This window comes from Marmota monax, unplaced genomic scaffold (assembly GCF_021218885.2).
Source record: "Marmota monax isolate L192 unplaced genomic scaffold, Marmota_monax_Labrador192_F-V1.1 WCK01_AAM20220418_F8-fsc00060, whole genome shotgun sequence".
In the NCBI taxonomy this organism is placed as follows: domain Eukaryota; kingdom Metazoa; phylum Chordata; class Mammalia; order Rodentia; family Sciuridae; genus Marmota; species Marmota monax.
In genome coordinates, this window is record NW_026692826.1 from 7127303 (window position 1) to 7138690 (window position 11388).

At 50.8% G+C, this 11388-nt stretch overlaps 1 long non-coding RNA gene across 11 annotated transcripts in view; it reads left to right on the forward strand.

The window, feature by feature from the left end:
- The window catches only part of LOC124095485 (uncharacterized), a 43910-nt gene that overhangs the window by 28135 nt on the left and 4387 nt on the right, over nucleotides 1-11388 (forward strand). For 2 of the 11 annotated variants that reach the window (XR_006852475.2, XR_006852478.2), the window contains exons 2-4: nucleotides 6856-8849; nucleotides 9995-10351; nucleotides 10645-10869. This is a non-coding gene — a long non-coding RNA (uncharacterized LOC124095485). The remainder of the gene's footprint in view (nucleotides 1-6855; nucleotides 8850-9994; nucleotides 10352-10644; nucleotides 10870-11388) is intronic. The other 9 variants (XR_006852477.2, XR_009227118.1, XR_006852476.2 and 6 more) reach the window with 7 other exon arrangements.

Sequence of the window (11388 nt, forward strand, 5' to 3'; positions counted from 1 at the left end):
CAGAGATTATCTCATCTAGAAACATTTCTTTCTTTTTTTTAACCTACCATATTAAAATATATTTTCACATCTTCAATCTTTTAATATCTCTTTTGTAGCTGTTAACCCTTTTTATAAATTCACACTTTGAAACAACCCTTATAAAATTTCTGATTTAGACAAATTACTCCACTTTAATAAGATGAAAGACTTTCATGTTTTTTATGATACTATAATACAATAACTGAAACCCAACTGAAACTTCTTATACTCTTTGTATATAAATTACACATGATAGAATCTTAACACTTAGTAACCTTGTTTTAGCAAAGACACAGACCAAAGCAATATTAAACCTTTTTCCATTTACCAATTTATGAAAACACACATGTTTAAATATATTACCTTATGGGACTTAATAAGTAAAGAGTACTTGATTTTATATTTAGTGGTTGATTTAACACTTTACCTTTGTAAATTAATCAGATGTCTGTAAAAACCAAGATCTTAGACAAGTGTAGTAAACAGAACTAGCCATCTTTTTCTTGAAGAAAAATCCTTCTATAGGATACCATGATGGTCCCATTGATATACTTAATAACTCGTCTTTAAAAAGCCATTTGCTACATTTTTGTATTTTATCAACATATGCCTTAACTGTTCTTGGTCTTACTGGGGTGCCTCCTTTCTCTAACAATTTCTCTTCCTCGGAGGCGAACAACTTCAAACCTTGAGTCAACCATTTTCCCCAGTTTGCCTGAGAAAGTTCTAGGAACAGGCAACTTGAAATAAAAACAAAATAAATCAAAACAATAACACATTGTTTTTTGAAATGTTCACCCATTCTTTCTCTCTTCCTCAAGGGTGAGAAATTTCACTTACCTCTAAGCTTCAGACGTTCCCGTACGGGCCGCCAAATGCCGAAGTCTGGCTGGGCACAAAATCACGAGCCACCACACAGCTTGTAGATTCAAACAGCAACTCTTTATTCCCGAACTCACACCAGCCATCTACAATCACGTTCTGGGGAAATCCACGTTCTCTGCCCAAATCCACCTCCACTGGGCTTCTATCTCCCAGATATACTGTCTGAATCCCGTGAGAACTCAAGGGGAACTCAGGCAGCAGGATATGCCCTATTCCCAGCAGGAATAATCTTAAACCTTAAACCTGGAACCTAAACTGGGAACGCCCTAAACCCGATTATCTTAAACCGGGAACACCCTAATCCGCCTTGGTCCTTGAGCAAGGTCACCTACATTCAATGTCACTGCAACATGGGGTACGCTGGCAAGGAAATTGTCATACCTACTTGGCTAATTGCTCCCAGCAGGAAGGGGCCCTTATCACTCCCACTCGGAGGTCTCCTCACTGCCTTGCTCTTCCCACAGGGTGGCAGGACTTAGTGTGTTGAAATACCAATTCTCAGGTCTTCACGTCACGCACAGAGAAGCTGTCAGCGCAGCCACGGGGACAAGTTCACAGTGGTCACTTCATAGGAAAGGCAAGGCCTGAGAAGGCTGAAGTCATCACCTCTGTTCAGAGCGCTCAGCTGAGAACGCTGCCGCACCCCTAGCCAAGTGCCAGGCTGGTGGTGGGCGCTGGGGCCCAGAGACAGACGAGGCCGTTCTCTGCCCTGCTGGAAGAATGACCAGACGATGCTCTCTGCCAAGAGTTTCTGAGGGACGATGGTGCCTGACCCGCGACGGGGAAGCTGAGGCACAGCACAGCAGGGTGTCGAGGTGCTGGCCGTCTCTGTGCTCTTTACCGCCAGGCTTTACAGTGTCGGACTCCGGGAGGGTTAGGAGCGCCAGATCCTACTTCACAGACAAAAGCAAGAAAAGACAGAGCCAGACCCTGCGTTTCCTTCAGGTTAACCTCGGGCCGGCAGCAGCTTTCACACTCCTGGCCTCCAAGGCCAGCTGTTCCCTGGGCCGTTCCATGAGCATGTCCTACTGTGAGCCCAACCCCAGGACTGCTGCATTCAAGAGCAGATCGGGATTGTGCCAGCAAGGACAGGAGACTGGCTCTTCGGGGGCCGGTTCCACAGGTGGCCACTGGGCAAAAGGTGCCTGAGATCCTGCCCCTCTGCAGGGCTGTGCCCTTCCCAGGGCCTCCTCTTGGCTTACACACTATTCACACAGCTCATTTTCCCTCTGGAAATCTCACAAGAGAGGGAACACATTCCCACACTCAGAGGAGGGGTCACAGAAACGCATTTCCAAGCCGTTCTGAGCATCAGCAGCTCAAAGGGGTTTTTCATCTTAAATGACTTTATTTGGTGTCAAAGACAAAAACATTATTATTCACTCTGGCTTTAATGAAAGAATGTCTCTTTTTTAAAATACAGTTATTTAAGTTCAATAACTCTATTCAGGATCTTGATGTCCTTTTAAACCCCGCCTCCCTCAGCCCTCCTTCAGGACCCTGTCAAAGGCTCCTGGTGATCTGTAATCTGCTAGTCTGTATTTTAATATCTGCAGCTGTGAAGCTGAGAAACGCCCTCAGTTGGCATTAGTGAAAGTCGGCTTCCAGGGGGGATGAAGTTTCCCCACAGCGTGATTTTAGGTTAAAGAGCAAAATAAACAAAGTGAGGATTTTGAGAGTTTCCTTTTGGGACCATGAAACCTCCCTGTGGACATGACCTTTGTGCACAGGTACAGAGATGCTGATAATAACTAATACACGTCTCCGGGTCTCCATCCTTCTTTTGTGTCCCTCAAAGAGATGCAAAAGTGAACAGCTCAGTGGTGGCTTCTTACCGTTCCTCGAAGCATCTCTGCAAGGGCAGGTGACAGCACCCCTCCCTGGCTCTCCTCTGCCCTTTCCCTACAACCCTTCTGCACTTCGCTTTGTGTTCTCAGACCTGGGAGTTGACTGACTCTCTCCAACCAAACTCCCATGGCCACCCAGCTGGTTTTAGTTGCCCTCAGGAGGTGACTGAACCTGTCAGTCGCCTGCATTTGACCCTTTCATCCAGACTAAGGTGCACGGTAGATGACCAATGAGTTCCCCAAAGACCTCTGAGTCCTGATCCCTAATGCCCCTGAAGGCCCATGTCTGTGCCTGTGACTGTGAATGTTTTGCAGATGTGATTAAGGGCTCTGAGACAGGAAGATTGTCCTACATAATCTGGGTGGGCCTAAGCATAACCAATGTCCTCATGAGAGGGAGGTGACGTGATCATGGAGGCAGAGCTTGGAGTGATGGGGACACAGGCCTCGGAACACCTGCAGAAGCCGGAAAGGCGAGGAGAGATTGCACCCTGGAGCTCCCAGAGGACCCGCCCTGCGGACACCATGACCCCAGACCAGTGGGGCTGACTGGGACTCTTGGCCATCAGAGCTGTAAGGAAGTGAATTCCTGTGGCTTAAAGCCATTAAACTTGTGGTGACTTTTTATTGCAGCTATGGGGAAGTGGTGTGGGAGAATGACAAAAGTCAGGTCTCCTGAATCACGCTGTTTGCTATTGTATAGGGCAGTCCTAGGACCAGGAATCCATGTGCAGTTTGTGGCAGAGTGAGGGACGGGTTTGTGAGTGGACGTTTTCCACCCACTCTGACTGGCCCTGCCTTGGTTTTCTAGTGTAAAACTTGGAACCCCAGGTCTCCCGGAGGAACTATACCCAAATCATTCTGAACAGGTTAGGGTTAGATAGTTTTGAAAGGTGTCCCAGGTGATCCCTTATTTTCCAACACCGACATCTGACAAATCAACCTCACTAAGCATCAGAATCCCACGAGAAGTTTTTTTCTGAAACGCCAAATCCATTGACATCCCTGGAGATTTCGATGGAGGAAATTTGGGAGGAGCCTGCGCCTTTGCATTTTTAAACAGTTCCCTTGGCGATTGCTATCGTTGGGATTTTAAATGCCCCTGAAGGCCCTAGTCTTAAAGGCCTGGTCCCCAGGCGGTCTTTTAGAGGCAGGGTCCAGCAGGAGGGCTTCAGGCCATGGGGCATGCTGTGTAAGGGGACTGTGAGACCAGGGGCCTTCCTCCTGCTCTGTGTGCTTACTCAGCCTGGGGTAAGTGGTCCTGCTGCGCTGTGTTCTCAGGACACGCTGCCTTGCCCCAGGCCCAGGTGGACAGATGGTGGACCACAACCTCCAAAATGTGAACCAAAATAAACCTTTTCTCTTTAGAAGTTGATTGTCCTGGGTGTCATTCTAGTAACAGAGAGCTGACCAGCACAGTGATCTCCTGGCCAGTGGTCTAGGGAGGTTCTGAGGTGCATGCCCAGCGCCCCAGAGGCTTTCTCCCCTGCGGGAGCCAGGACCCGGCTGTTTTCATAGTGACTTTACATGCCTGACACTGGTACAGACTGACTAATATTTAATAATCTTAATCTGGGGATGCAGCTCAGTGGTAGGAGGCTTGCCAAGCATTCACGAAGCCCTGGGGCAGAAGGAAGGAAGCTTTTCATTTGTTTATGATCCCCCTATCTCTAGTGCTCAAGAAATATTGTCTAAATTATGCCTATCTTGCCTTTCCCTCAAGGCAGAATTTCACAATTGATTCCAGAGCAGGGTAACAGCTGTGGCAAAGAGACACACATCAGTCACCTCACTATGGTGGCGTCATGGGCCAAGCCTCTGGGAGGGAGCAGGGGACCTGGAGAGTCGTCTAGAGGAGATAGGAAGGGCCTTGGGGGGAAAGGGGCCATCTGCCTGGTGGAGGAGCTGGGGAGAAGTGCCGGCCCCCAGACCCCAGTAGATGGTCTACTTTTATCCACTGCAGTCCCCCACTTGAGTCAGTGAAGCCATGGAGAGGGTTCAGGTAGAGCTGACGGTGACCGTCCAGCGCCTGCCATCCGTGTTGCTGTGCGGTGATCTCCGCTGGAACCCCGCAGGCGCAGGCCGCAGAGCGGACCTGGAGCTCCCCATGGACTCCCTCGCCTGCTCCTGCACCTGCTCCCCCACTGTTTACTTGCACCTCTAGTTTTTCGTTCCGAGCCCATTTCTTTGTTTAGTCCCCAATAAACCTTCTTTTATTGATTTCCATTTATAATTTCCAAGGAATTAGCAGCCTTAATGTCAATTTCAATTTCCAAAGTTGGTAGCGATTGAGAAAAGTGCTTTCCTCGGGTCGATACTTCTCCTGACTTGATTTGGAGCTGTTAACAATGACCTGCGTATGATTTCATTGGGAAGAGTAGCAGGGACCAACAGAGGGCAATCTGTGGATATGAACCTGCTGTTTCTCCCTGACACAGGTCTTTATGGAAAGGCCGAGTGCTCAGCGTCAGAAGGTGGCCCTTCCATACTGCGTCCCCACTGGCCACTAAGCTCATTGTCACATCACCAGCAGCCAGCCCCAGTGGGCAGGAGGCACTTCAAGGACTCGTTCTGCTGACCACGTATCGACACTCACTTCCCTCTCGCTGATCTCAAATCGACACTCTGCTGCCCATTTCAGCAGTTTTCTCAGCATTATAAGCAGTTCACTGTCACTAGTCGACTTATTGGGGTCCCCTGTCTTAGGGGGGTTGTGCTCCCAACAGGGCAGCCAGTCACTCCCTGCACTGCTGCCCTCTGACCCTGGGAGGAGCCTTCTCCATCCTACATTGCTCCCAAGACCCCAGCCCCTGCCTCAGGGCCAGCACAGCAGAGGATGGGGGAGGTGTTGGCAGAATGAGGTTGTCCTGAAGGGTTAGAACAATGAGAGGGGGTTTAAGGGAGAAGACAAAGACTGTGCACAGTGCAGAGCAGAACGGCCTCCAGGTCCAGGAAGAAGGCTCTAGGGAAAGGCAAGACCCTGCCAGCTCCCACTCTCCTGGAGACAGCCTCGCCTCCTCAGCACCTGGGACTGTCCCCAGAGCACGCCCCGGGGTGCCGAGCACTCTGGGCTGTGCGGGCTCACCCCAGCAAGGCCCCTCGCCCCCTCCCCAGCCTGTCTCTTTCCATCCAGCTGGCACTGCCCGGTAGAACATTTACACACACGCACACGCACACACACTCCCAGTTCAACCAACAGAGTCAAAAACCTGGAAGGTGCAAACCCTGTCCTAGGACTCCACACCTCAAGACCAGGAGTACCTGTGTCAGGCCCGAGTGCCATCCACCTTGGCCACTGTGGAAGTTTTCACCCACCACAACCACCCAAACCCTTCAGATTATGTCCCTTTGAACCAGCCAGGAGTAAGGAATAGGATCATTTCTGAGCCATCTGGCAGCTTCATTAACCTCACAAAGACTTGAGTAAAGGCCTAGGAGACAGCACCCCTGCCCCCCCTGCAGCTGGAGGCCAAGGAGAGGGGTGGAAAATCAGGGGATGAAACGAGATTGTTCCTTCACTTACACTAGGGCTCTACCCCAGTCGCCCACCCCTGCTCTCCCTGCCAGGAACACTGAGTGTTCTGCAAGCTTCTGGGCTGATTGGCTCCAGCACTGCTTTATGAAGACGTGGCACCCAGCTGCAAAACCTCTCTATGTCATCTATACTTTTGGCTCCTCTATGGAGGTTGTGTCTCAAAAGTAGTACCATCTGACTTTTTCTTTGCAGAATAGCCTCAGTGTGAGTTTTTTTTTTTTTTTAGAGAGAGAGAGAATTTTAATATTTTTTTTAGTTTTTGGTGGACACAACATCTTTGTTTGTATGTGGTGCTGAGGATCGAACCTGGGCTGCACGCATGCCAGGGGAGCGCGCTACCACTTGAGCCACATCCCCAGCCCGAGCTTTTTTCTTTTTTTTTTTCAAGAAAATACTACCATCGTATAGCTAGACGATTGATAGATGGTTGATTTATTCATTGATTGATGGTGAATAGAGAGAGACGATAGGAAGGTGGATGGGTGGTGATGAGTCAGTCTGTTGATAGATGGCTTAATGACAGTCACTCTCTCCGAAACTAACACCTTCCAGCTGTTCTCTTTGCAGGCACCTGAGCCTTGCAGCCATCTGAGAGTTGAAGATGGGCCTCCTGCTTTCATCTTCAGACTCTGCTGTTCCATCACACTGGGAGGAGATGCTGCATTGACAACTTCATCTGGGACCTCAGACCCACGTGTTCCAAGGAAAGTCCACCGGAGAATGTGATGAGCCCACGTGGACCCTTGGAAGCAGCAGCAGGAACAGCTGTCTTCTGAGGCCCCTGCCAAGGGGCCTGAGATTCATGCACCAGAGACCTAAAGTAGAGATTTCTCACCCACCCTGCCGTGAACCTTCCAAGTCACCATATGGCGCTTCCTGTTCTCCTGTGAGCCCCTCCCATGATGGTCCCTGGTGGGGAGGCCACAGCCCTAGGAAGGTTTGAGAACAGAGTCGTAGAATGGATCCAAGAACAAACGGTATGGCCAAGACACAGATGTGCTCCTGCACCCTTCCAGCAGACCCTCACACCAGCCCAGGCTGGACCCAAAAGGCCTGAGCAGTCCTCTTCTCTTTCGAGGGGGGTTTAGGATAGATGGCTCTGTCAGAGTCTTTCTCACGGTTTGGGAATAAACATACTTTCTCAGTACCCTCAAGCAGGAAAATCTAAAGCAAGCAATGCAAAAGCAAGTATCAAAGACTCCAACAATACTTCCTGATGAACAACTTCCACGAATTTTTCAGACCTGCTTTCTTTGCCTGATATATCTGAGTTTTCTGCCTGAGGGTGAAAAAGCTGTCACCAATGCAGTGTCCTTGATCAATTACCCTGCAACAGAAACCACAAAACCACAAGCTCACCCCATCCTGGAGAAAGGAAGGGAACATGTCACCATTTCTACTTATATTAGGATATGGTTCCACATATCTTTGTTACCTGCTTGAACCTCCCTTAAGAAGGAAAAGAAGGAGATCATTTGCCTCAGAAACTGCTAAATGTAAGGAAAAGGCCCTATCAGTGGTCAAATTCCATCCAGATGACATACTTGGCCCAGTGGTGCCTTGAATTTTAAAGCATTTCAGAAGGAGCAGCAGTTCACATAATAGTTTTCTCTCTGGCTGTGGGTGTAGCATGCCCTAGAAGCCGTGTTGGTGCAGGGTCACACTGGGGAGTCCCTGGAACCATGCAGTCGGCCCCTCACGTGAGAGCAGATCCCTCTGCCCTCCCGCAGGGCTGGGGAACACATCTTCTGAGCATGGCAGGGCAGCTTGGCTTTCCAGACTCAGGACAGTTCACACCAAGCATGGGGCAAAAATAACCTCGATTTTTATAGTCTAGTATTTTTTTTCCAAAGCCTTGGCCCATAATCTTATTAAATGTAACGGTTCAAAATAAGTTTCTCTGGGAAACTTTGAAAACTAGGCAGCAAGAAAGCCACCGACGAAGTCTGACATGGTTCCTCTGCTGACCCCCTGGAAGTCGATGTTCCCAGTCCCCCTCTCCAGGAAGGGATGTTTCCTTGATCTCTCTGCCTGAATGAGGACAGACAGCCACACTTAGCTTGTTGGAAACTCAGCGAGCTCCTGAGTCTCTGTGAACGACGACCCACCTGTTGTCTCAGTCCGCAGACGGCCTCTGCTCTGGGCAGAAGATGTGGCAGATCATGGCAGAAGAGTATGGCGGGGGAAAGTGGCTCAGAACAGAGCACTGGGTAGGGGAGACAGAGAGAGAAACTCTCCTCGCCACGGACAAGATATATACCCGTAAGACAGCTCCCAGTGGCCCACCTCCGCCAGCTGTTACCGCTGTTTACCGGTGACGAGTCCTTGCTTCCCCGAATGCTGAAGTATAACACCAGAGAAGCAGCAGAGGCAAGGGTAGAGTGGACAGTGGAAGCTTTATTAAAGGACAGCAGAAGAGACTTCTCCCCGGAGGAAGAAGGGGGCCCGGAAGGCGGAATCCGTGGAAGGGGGAGTCTTCCCTGTTTTATAGCTAAGATCTTCCTTCAGCTTGCCCACCCTCCTGACCTTTGTTTCCCGTTATCCTGAGTGATAGAATGCAGGTGGGAAGGCCCAAAGGTGGGAGGGAGAAGGGCTGGAGGAGTAATCTGGGCAGGAAGGGCCTGTTTGCTGGGAGCTGCTTCATTAACAGTTCCTTAGGATGGGCTCCGGGCCTTGGGGACGTTAACATTTCAATTTCCCCAAATGCTACTCTGGTTTCCTGGACTCCTGCCATTCTCTATAACGGCCTCCATTTTCTTTTTCTTACTGGATATTAGACCTGATTTACCTAACTGCACTAACTACCTATCTGTAAATCTGGCTTCACAGCCACACCCTATCTGCCTAGAGTTACCACCCAGTTAATCCCTGTCAGGGTAAGGATTAATTCACTGATTTAAGGCTCTCATTACCCAGTCATTTCTCCTCTGAACCTTCTTGCATTGTCTCACACATGAGGGAAACCGTAACACGGCCTTTGCCCGGGCTGTGTCCCTGTAGACAGCCCTCTGACAGCCCTGCCCATTCCACCCCTGCATGTCCAGCATGCCACCCACCTGGCCCTCCTTCTCCAGAGCACTCTCCAGGCTTTAACATGCGTCCGTCACTATGCCAACACGGTTCTCACTCTTGGTCATTTATTATCCTCCTCCCTGGCCTCTCTGACCCCAGTGTCTGTTCCTTATGGTGGAGGGTTTTTGTGTGTCCTTCTCACTGACCTATCCCCAGGTGATGAGCACACTAGGTATTCAATTACATGTTGGGTGAACAAAGTTTTGAGGAGGGACATCAGAGCATCAGGTTTACACTTAAAACCACTTACTCTGGCTGTGACCACAGCCCTGGACTTTCCCACTGAAGGGTCAGTTTGTGGAGGCTGGTGACAAAGCTGCCACCTCAGTCCAGATGTGACAGCAGGGCTGGGTCAGGTGTGTGGAGGCGAACAACGGCAGGCAGATTGGGCCACTCCAGGTTCGGGTAGAAACTCCAGCAGGGCAGGAGAGTGGTAAGGACACCTTGGCCAGTGCTGGTGGCAGACAGAAGCAAGACAGATGCGAGCTGAGCCCCACTGTGGGCTTGGGCCATGTTGCTGGCCTCAGCAGGCTGGCGTCCAGCATAGACTTAGGCAATGCCAGCATTTTTTTTTTTTTTTTTGGCCACTGGTTGTGGTTCTCAAAGCAGATTCCTTTTGTCTCACCATGGATAGAAAATCTCCAGCGACTCAATCGACTGAGAAGTCTGATGTCCCAGGCTGCTGCCCACAGCTGACCAGGAGTGAGAAAGCATCCCGTCCAGTAGCCCAGGAGCGCAGGCTGCATTCCTGCCCTTCCTCCAGGTGACCAGAGCACTGCTGGTGTCCAGGGACATGTCATCCTACTGAAGAGGAGAACTGGGCCTTTCTCCTCCCAAGAGGCTGCACAGGTACTTGGTTATGAAAAGCAGAATGTGTTGATTTCTTCCAGGCTATCAGTTGCTCTCGGTGGAGACGTTGCTTTGGTAACTGCTCCGTCTTGGGATTTCCCAGCCACCACTGGTGAATTAGAGCCACACTCTCACAACTCAGGTGAGCTAGATCCTATTAACGGGCCTGTCTTCTCGCCCCTCCCTAGCTGTGGTAGCCAGAACCTCTTGTCCCGACGTTTGTGAATGTGGGAGAGTTGGTTTCCTTTCCGACACAGTTCTGACTCACCGGGGCCCTACCCCCTCCGCCCCAGTTCTTCCACACGGTATCTGAGCGCAGTGGCCGTCTGCAGCGGGGTCTCCACTGTGTACCCCAACTCCACTCTCACAACTGCACCCCATTAGTCTTGCATGTCAAGGTGTCAGCCCACCCTCTCCCTCCCTGTGCCTGTCTAGAATCCTCTGTCACTCCCACTTGGAGTGAGGGAGCTTTGCTGTCCAGAGGGACAAGCTGGTCCCACCCCCGTCCACCACAGTGTCTGTGCTCCCGGGTACCAGCGGATCCCACTGAAGTCTCTGAAAGCCTCCTCTGCAGCTGCTGGCCATGGGCTTTGTTCTCTGCTGTGAGCCTCCTATGGCCACAGCCCATTGCTGGTCTGGCGCCCTGAGCAGGCGGGCCAGGTGCGTACCTGTGGGAGTTCTCTGGGCCCCTCCATCCTGGCCAGGGCAGAGCTGAAGACCACAGAGGCTGGGCAGGCGCGTGGCTGTGAGAGAAATTTTGAGCCTTCAAAAGGCAGGAGGGAGGCACCTAGAACCCCCGCCTCTCTGGGTCAGGACTCAGAACGGAACCTAGCTAGTTAGGAGCCCTGGGCCTTCTTCCTGCCATCTGGTGAGCCTGGGGAGCAGCACTGCACAGCAGAGGGACTGTCCTGGTGGTGGTGACGATGACTGTGACCCCGCCAGTCACGCCTCTTAGGCCTGGCACTCTCTCCTTTGTGATGGTGATTGCAAGTGTGTTTGATGTGTTTATGTGTGGGCATGTGCTGTGTGTGTGTATGCGTGGGCATGTGCTATGTGTGTGCACATGTGTGGCCATGTGCTGTGTGTGTGTATGTGTGGGCATGTGCTGTGTGTGTGTATGTGTGGGCATGTGCTATGTGTGTGCACATGTGTGGGCATGTGCTGTGTGTGCGTATGTGT